Consider the following 9,622-nt stretch of genomic DNA (forward strand, 5'->3'; position numbering starts at 1 on the left):
TGGCTGAAATTGCGAATGAAACGCAGATAGAAATTGGTGAACCCCAGAAACTGCTGTAGGGCCTTACAGGAATCTGGAGATGGCCAATCTATCACAGCCTTAACTTTGTCAAGGTCCATACGTATTCCCTTGGATGAGACGATATACCCTAGGAAGGGAACAAACTGTGCATGAAATACGCATTTCTCCACTTTGACAAAAAGCCCATTCTCAAGTAATCTCTGGAGTACTCGTCTGACGTGTTGAACGTGTTCCTGGAAAAATGAAAAAAAATCAGTATGTCATCCAGGTAAACATATATAAACTTATCTACCATATCTCTCAACACGTCATTAATGAGTGCTTGGAAAACCCCTGGCGAATTGAAGATCCCGAACGGCATCACCAAGTATTCAAAGTGCCCTCTAGGGGTGTTAAAGGCGGTTTTCCTTTCATCCCCCTTCCTGATGCGGACCAAATGATAAGCGTTATGTAAATCCAATTTTGTGAATACGGATGCTCCCTGTAACCTCTCGAAAGCAGAAGACATCAACGGCAAAGGATAGGTGTTCTTTATCGTGATGTTGTTCAGCTCTCAGTAGTTAATACAAGGTCGCAGAGAACCATCCTTCTTACCCACAAAAAAGAATCCTGCCCCCGCTGGAGAAGAGGAAGGACGGATGAACCTCGATGCCAAGGAATCAGAAATGTATTTCTCCATGGCCTCCCTCTCTGGAATAGAAAGAGAGTAAAGTTTGCCTTTAGGCAGAGACTTACCTGGCACTAAGTCTATCGGACAGTCATAGGGACGATGCGGAGGAAGAGAAGCAGCACGGGACTTCAGGTCCAAGTACTGTGTGTGCACGTTTGATAACACCATGTTCTCTTTCTGAAAGACAGAAACAGGCACAACAGGACAAGCAGAAACCAAACAAGACTCGTGACAACTTTCCCTCCACAATGTGACAGTGTTGGAACCCCAATCCACTCGTGGATTATGTTTGATTAACCAGGGGTAACCTAAACAATGGGAGCTACGAGGGAGTCCATGAGGTAAAAGGATATGGTTTCACAGTGGTTGCCTGAGGTGAGCAGAGTGATGGGTTCAGTATAGTGGGTGATGTGTGGCAGTCCCTGGCCATTGAGTGCGGAGACATGGATGGGATGAGACACAGGAAGGACAGGAATGTTCAAGTGACGTGTAATGAGAGAGAGTCAATGAAATTACCTTCAGCTCCATAGTCCAGAAGGGCGTGACCGTCATGAGTGTGATTCTCCCACCGCAGTTTCACCAGAAGGAGAGTCGATGATGTTGTTGAGGACTTCCCAGTGGAGATCCCACCAGATAGTAGCGCAGTGGGAGAGGTGAGTTGATGAATCTCCTGGGTAAGCTCGGACACCTGTGTCACCAGCGCTTGGATCGCAAATCCGGTGTTTACGATGCTCTTCTGCTGCTGATCCATGCGGTTGACGCTGTGATGAATAAAGTCTAATAGTGAAGTGGTGCTGGCTGCTTCCATGATGGTGAGAGCATTCTGTGACGACTGGGTGAAGGAGGAGCTGGAAGCAAGTGCGAGTTAACAATGTTTAATGAGATAATGCAGACAAATACAAAACTGGAACACAAGTAACGCTGGGATGAAGATACTGTTCAAGTTGGTGGAGGGAAGTGATGAGTCTGGAAGGCGGAGGTGAGTTGGCAGCAGGAGAGGGTGGCACAGGAACTGCGGGGAAGTGAGTCGAAGGTAAGACATGTTGCTTGAAGGTGGTTGCGAAGAGTGGACAGGGTTCCGGGGGAAGACACGGACATCCAAATGCAGAACACACAGAAAGCAAGGCATGGTTAACAAACATGAAACAACGCTCTCACAGACACAAGACGTAAGACAAGCCATTATATAGGGATGAGTAATGAGTGACAGCTGGTGCTCATGACAATTAACGGAGACGCCCACAAACTAATCAGTGCTGACGCGTAACACACAGACTTCACCCACAAAGTACAAAACCCAGAGACCAGGTCATTTGTAACTGTAAGGAGAGCAGTCTCAGTACAATGATACGGTCTAAATCCTGACTGGAAATCCTCACAAGCCTGCCCCCTGCCCTTTTATTTGTTGAACCTCAATTAAATTGTTAATCTTAACTTGGTTTGGACGTTTTTCTATTTTCTAGTTCGGGGAACAGACAGTCTCTATAGTGTGATATCTAGTTGAAAGAGTCTCTATGCGCTGAGAATTAACTGACATCTGTGACGTGAGGCAGCTAGCAAACGGTCGGTTTAGCCAGTCTGTCTGCTTCCTGACCTGGGCCCCAGTTAGTCAAGTATAAACACTAAGACTATTTGCCATATTCCTTCCTCTGGCTCCCGGTAAACATTTGACTATGGTGGCTGGTGTCTCTATATTCACGTTCCGTACAATATAATCACCAATAACTAGAGCACTTTCATCAGGTTTCTCAGTGGGTGCATCACTGAGTAGGGAGAACCTGTTTAATGTTTTGATCGAAACAGAAGAGCAGTGTTTTGACCCACGACTACGCTGCCTCACCGTCACCCAGTTGCCCTGCTGCAGGGGCTCTGTTTCCGGAACCGAACAATGTACAGGAATCCCTGAGCAAGACGCATCCAAAGCCGTATCTAGAGCCCTAACATTCTTAGTGTCCTCAATTAAAGTTTGAATGCGTGTCTCTAATTCTGAAATCTTCTCTGTCAGGCTAACTATTTCCCTGCATTTATCACATGTGAATCCCTCATTAGCGACAGAGATAGATAAACTGTACATGTGGCAAGAGGTGCAAGTTACAATAACAGGAGAAGCCATTACTCACCGTGCTTGATGAAATATTCTTACTGCGGTTGTTTGATGAACTTGTGAAAAACTGGAGTGAAAAAAACTGGAACTGGAATATAAATAATTTTGGTGTCTTTGGAAAGAAGACCCTTTGGGCTTTACTTTTAATCAACCAGATTTGATAATGCTCAAAATATTACAAGTTATGGACACTGAAGTGCTTTGAATTATATATATACACATACATGAAATCAGTCCTGCAGCAATCGAGAAAAGTAATCAGTTGAAAGTCACATGTCTCAAAAGTTTGTATTTCAAATCTGAAGATGATACCATGAAAAACGAGATTCCTGCAAACCATTTTTTGAGACTATGTCTAGTCCTCCCCTCCATCCCCCCAAATATAAAAAAGTATTTACCAACTGTATTGAAAGCTTCTACAAACTATTTAGTCATTAAACATACAAATGCATATTTTTGTATCAATTATAAAACAATAGACATAAACTTAGACATATATAAATGATTTATTTGAGCACTAGAAAAATACAATAAGAATAATTTGAATAAGAAAAATAAAAAAGATTTAACTTTGCCAATTACAGAACATCCTGAGATTGTTAGAAATGCATAATTTACAATGAATTACAAAGAAAATATGTGCTGATGGCCAGTTATAGAGATGGTAATAACACAAATGCGTCATAAAGTCAATAAACCACTCTCTATTCATATAGATGGCATTTACATTGATAGCTGTGATTACACATTAATAACGAGCTGATTTGCGCCGATTTGCACTAATGGTAATCATGCAGATACAGGCACATTCAACATAAAACACTTTCTATTTGTAAACACTGACACGTGCAAACACAGGGAGTTGAGGACACCCACGTCTGGGTGCAGGTTAACAGGTGTTAACCGTGTGAAGTCTAAGAGTATTTTGGGGGCCTGGAGAAGTTTTGTCATGCCCTGGCATTTGTATTTTTTTCAGTTTCTTATAAATATCTATATGGGTAAAGTCTAATCTCTCTGTAATCAGCACAAGCTGGGCTATAATAATATGTGAGCATCATGTATGTACATGATAGTATTTTTGAGGAAAAAAAATATGTATGCGTGGTTAGTGAAAAACTGAAAATGTTAAATCACTTCAAGGCAAAAAACACATAAAGAACAATGGTTCCCGGGACGTTTGAGAACTGGAGCTTGTAGACTATAATTTTTCTTTCTAAATTATGTGGAAATCATCGTTTACTCGCTTGCAGAAAACAACATATTGATTTAAATTTTCTAAGACACTTTTTATTGGTAAAAGTCATATGGGAGTAGGCATCAACTATCATGAATATCATTGTGATTTACAGCTGAGAAGACAAAGGCCCACATAATGAGCTGCATAATGAGCCTTTAAGTCAGCTTGTGTCACTGAGAGGAAAGAGTTACAAGAAAGAATGTGAGAAAAAAATGAATGTACATAATTTAATATCCACTTGGGGGAGCATTTAAACAGTTTATTAGGAACAATCAAAGCTGACTTTCAAACTGAATTTTTTTGCACCAGTCACACAGTCCTTCAGAAATCCTAATTAACAATCTTATTTTCTACAAAAATTATTATTATTATTATTATTATTATTATTAATGTTGAAAAGAGCTGAGAATGGTATAGTATTGTATATTGTTATTGAAACAATAATATTTCACTTTATACATTTAGTCAGGAATTATAGTTTGGAAAAAGTCTTTGGAAAAAGTCTAACTAGTAAAATGTTTACACATTATTTGAAAAATTGTATAAAGTATGTAAATAAATAAAAATAGACTTACTCATGTTTATGATCTCTGCTGAATAAAGTTCTTAATTCTTTTTTTTTCTGAGGAAAAATCCTCAACCACATCACATCTTTTGGGGGTGATTTATGTCTTATTCCTCTCATTGCGAAGCAAACAGTAAAATAAAATAAAAAAGTTGAAGAACAGTCTAGCTGCTTTTTCTTCTGTGTGGGCGTATTAAAGCCGTCACATTAGATATAATGAAGGGAGACGTGAAAAATGGACATCGCATTGTTTTCATATGGATTACTTTATCACAGAATATCTATATATCAGAATATCGGCACTTGTTTAGTTTAAAAGTAGACATGTCAAGCTTTCTATAGATATCTCTCTCATGTCTCATCGTTGAGTATTCATGTAGTTACGGTTCATTTTAATGACGTGTTTGTAAATGAAGATCAGCGCAGACAAAGGCTGCATTCAGCACACCTTATTTGTTATCTTTATTTATAAGTGCACAAAAGTTTTGTTGTTATTATGTCTGTATCCATAAAAAGTAGACCCTTTACAGATTCGAGTGATGTATTGCTCTTATCTGTACGATTAAAACTGAAAGTGTAATTTAATTTCTTTTCGGTGTTATCAGGAGAAAATGACTCATTACGCGTATCCGCGTTAATCGATTCCAGAGGGTTAAACAATGAGAAAAAATATGCACAGGGATGTACTCTGTCACATGAAGGTGACCTCTGAGACCAAATCGCCCACCCCCCAACCCTGATCCATCCACCTCCTCAACAAACTGAGGAGACGGATCGGGAGTAGCAAGAATGGGAGCCAAAACAAAGCGACTCTTTAAGTTTGAAAATGCAACCTATGCCTGCGGCGACCAACAGAAACATCTTCAAGTGGAGGTGAAATCCATCAGAGTAAGGATGACCTGGCTGAAATTCTTAATGAGCCACCTGTAAAAATTGGCAAACCCCAGAAATCGCTGGACCGCTCTATGACTATCTGGGGTAGGCCAATCAGCAACTGCTTTACCGTGGCGGGATCCATTTGGATTCCTTTGGGTGAGAGAATAAATCCCAGAAATGGAACCAACTGTGCGTGAAACTCGTACTTCTCCACCTTGGCGAATAAACAATTCTCAAGCAGCCACTGGAGCACTCGACTGACATGTTGGACATTGTCACGCTCGTTCTGGGAGAAGATCAGGATGTCGTCGAGATAAACAAATACAAACTGGCCGACTATGTCTCTAATCACGTCATTGACGAGTGCCTGGAAGACCTCCAGGCAGTTAGAAAGTCCAAAGGCATAACCAAATACTCAAAGTGCCCCATGGGGGTGTTGAAGGTAGTCTTCCATTAGTCCCCCTCCCTAAACTGAACTAGGTTATAAGCATTGTAAAGGTCCAACTTTGTAAAGATGGTCGCCTTCTGCAAGAGAAAATACAAAATAATAAAATGGAGAATGGTAAGAAGCGACAGATGAGAACAGCACATGTTAATATCTTTGTTTAAACTAAACTCATTTAAGCTTTGTCAGTTTAAACATTTAAGAGCCAGAGGATGCGAGCTCACGTGTGCAGTGAGAATATTTGTGAGTGCGCTTATCCGAAGCACGCAAACCTGTGCCTCTGAACATGTGCAAATATAAGCTCTCTCTGAAGTATTTCAGTGAGTGTTTAAATGGACAAGTGAGTGTTTAAATGGACAAATTCACACAAAAATTATGTCAAAATGCCCGTCTTTGTATGTATCCTACAGCAGACATAGCCGGCTGAACGTAGGCCTACTGTATCAGTGCATTCTCTTAAAGTGACAGTCTTTATATTAATCGAACAGCAACAACAAATAAATCACTCACCGCTCTTGATTAAAAAGCTTTTGTAACTTTAATAAACAACAATCTTTAATTTATACAGTCCAAATATGCAATGCCGTTTTACATTTGATTACTTTATTCAATTTCTGTACCTTAAAGCTAATGCTTGACCTATCGAAACACAAGTGATCATTGTCATGTGGAGAATCTGGCCAATCATGAAACAGCTGTGTCGTCATCAGTGCTCCTCTGCTGTCGCTCTGGAGAAACTGTGGCAGCTGAGACAGCCGGCTGCTCTCAAAACACTCTCAATACTTTGATGCCACACTTGACATTCATGTCAAGTCGGACAAAATTTCTAACCAGCATGCACTGCTTCAAGTCAGATTGCTATCGGTTTGCGCAGTGCTGTGTGAAGTCGAACTCATCTAATGCCTGATACTCACCGAGTCAGCTGCCTAAAGTTGCGGATGCAGCCAGTAACCTCTCACTAGTGATTCCCGAAGGTTTAAATTAGTCACCCTCTGTTCAGAGAACAGTACACCAGGGTTCATACACCTTCAAAAGTAAAAATCAACTTACACACAGATACAACACAGACACACCTTGTAAATCGTTTGGATTTTTTTAAGGCACATTATTAATTTGAATTGTTCTAAAAAAAATCATTAATTGCCAGAAGGCTGCGCATATGGACCGGTACAAACAGTTTGTATGGACGTCCTTACCTTTGTATGTCCTTAAATTTTAGACACAATAACGATTAATTTTGATTATATTTTTGGTGGGGGAATGACACTTCATATTCATGGTAAATGGTAAATGGACTGCATTTATATAGCGCTTTCAACAGACCACATAGCCATCCAAAGCGCTTTACAAGTTGCCTCACATTCACCCATTCACACACTCATTCACGCACCAACTGCGGTGTCAGCCATTCAAGGCGCCATCCAGCTCATCGGGAGCAGCTGGGATTAGGTGTCTTGCTCAAGGACACCTCGACACTTGGTCAGGTGGAGCCAGGGATTGAACCACCAACCTTCCGGTTTGTAAACAACCTACATGAACCACTGAGCCACTCCCGCACTTCAATAGGTAATTTTAGTAGCATAAAACAAGATCCATTAAATCCATTCTGGATTTAAACGTACAGAAACAAGCAACAAACATTCCTGATTGATGAATGTCGACGTCTCTTCCCCTGCCCAACAGCTTTTTGCAGCATGCGTCCTGGAGCTGCTGAGCCATCACAAAGGGCCGGCCGTTGTCCCCAAGCTCCAGCGATCTGAAGTGCCAACGGTGTTGTTCGGGGTTCAGGCCGACCCGCTGAAGGGTTGCTCACAAGAGGTCATTGTAGAACAGGAGGTTCGGAACTGGCAACTGCTGTGCGGCCATTTGTCCCTCCCTCGACAGCAACGGAATGAGACGCACTGGCCAGTTTATGCAGGGTCACCCACATGCCTCCACTGTCCTCTCGAAAAGATTGATGAATGCCTCGGGATCATCCTGCGGGCCTAACTTGTTCAACAGCATGTGGACTGGCAGGGCTGGGGCAGGTGGACTTCCTCCAGCCCGAACCTTCCCGGTTGATCCAGCTCCGGAACAGCTCGCGGTCCTCTTGCTGCATCTGGACGAGGGCCTGGAAACAATGTTCCTGGTCTTCCCTCATGTCCAGCAGCGCTTAATGGTGTACCTGATGGAGTCCCATGATCGAGTGGTTGACCTCCGCAAACGTTATCCTTCCAGTGCTCCTCCGTGGGACTCGAGACCAGTGACTGGTGCAGGTGTCGCTCATTTCCAATTATTCCCACAAATCTCAGCCCCGAGACACAGGCATAAATAAAATGTATTTTATTTTATTTTATTTGTTTCTGAATATATAATTGACATAAACAATGAAAGCTATGTCATACACTTGGGAAATTATGAGCTTAATAGGGGAGGTCGTGCATGAATGGCTGCCCACTGCTCCGGGTGTGTGTTCACCATGTTTGTGTTCACTGCTGTGTGTGCACTTTGGATGGGTTAAATGCAGAGCACAAATTCTGAGTATGTGTCACCATACTTGGCTGTATATCACTGTCATTGTCACTTTATCACACTCATAGAAGCTAGGGGTGTGACAAGACTCAAGATTCAAGATTTTGATTCGTCACATACAAAATTATATATAGCATATATAACCAGCAGTGAAATGTGAGTCAGGTCCGATCCATGGACAGTGCAAATATTAAAGAAAACAACACAGATGAAAATATACATAAATATAGCTATGTAAGAATGAAATAAAAGTAAACAATCAAAATATAAGAATAAAATATAAAAAAGATGTATACTGTAGAATTAAATATAGAACGCAAAATAATGTGCATGAAGGTATACTGTAGTCTTAAATATTAAGATATACAGGGATGTACAATGTGCTTATGTGCATTTTACTGTAGTCTTAAATATTAAGATACACAGGAATGTACAATAAGCAAATGTGCAAACAGGGTGGCACTGTCAGTGTGTCAATGTGAGGTAGTGATGAATAAAGAATATCTTACTGATAAAGTGTACATTAAGTGGAGGCATGAGGATGTTAAGAGGCTGGTTTAGAGTTCACGAGCCTGATGGCCTGGGGAAAGAAACCTCTCCTGATTCTCTCGGTTTTTGCCATCAGGCTACGGTAGCGCTTACCAGATGGCAGCAAAATGAAAAGATGGTTACTGGGGTGGGTGGAGTCTTTGATGATTTTAGCAGCTCTACTTCTGCAGCGTTTGAGGTAGATGTCCTGCAGAGAGGGGAGTGCAGACCCTGAAATGCGCTCAGCTAAGCGCACAACTCTCTCCAGCGTTTTGCAGTCTTGACCGGAGCTGTTCCCATACCACACTGAGATGCACTGAGTCAATACACTTTCTATAGCCCCAGAATAGAAAGTTTTCAGGATTGCTAGTGAGACCCTGAATTTCCTCAGCTGTCGCAGATGGTACAGTCTTTGCCTGGCTTTATTAACCTGTGTTTGAATGTGAGTAGTCCAAGTCAGGTCCTCTGAGATGTTTACACCAAGGTACTTGAAGCTGCTCACTAGTGATGGCCGATTCGTGAACGAATCGTTCAATTTAACCGGTTCTTCTTAGTGAACCGGTTGAACCAGTTCACCAAATCGAACTGAATCGTTTGAAACGGTTCACGTCTCAAAAAGCATAAATCCACAAATTACTTAAGCTGTTAACTTTTTTAACGTGACT

Source organism: Carassius auratus, chromosome 43 (assembly GCF_003368295.1).
Source record: "Carassius auratus strain Wakin chromosome 43, ASM336829v1, whole genome shotgun sequence".
Taxonomy (NCBI): domain Eukaryota; kingdom Metazoa; phylum Chordata; class Actinopteri; order Cypriniformes; family Cyprinidae; genus Carassius; species Carassius auratus.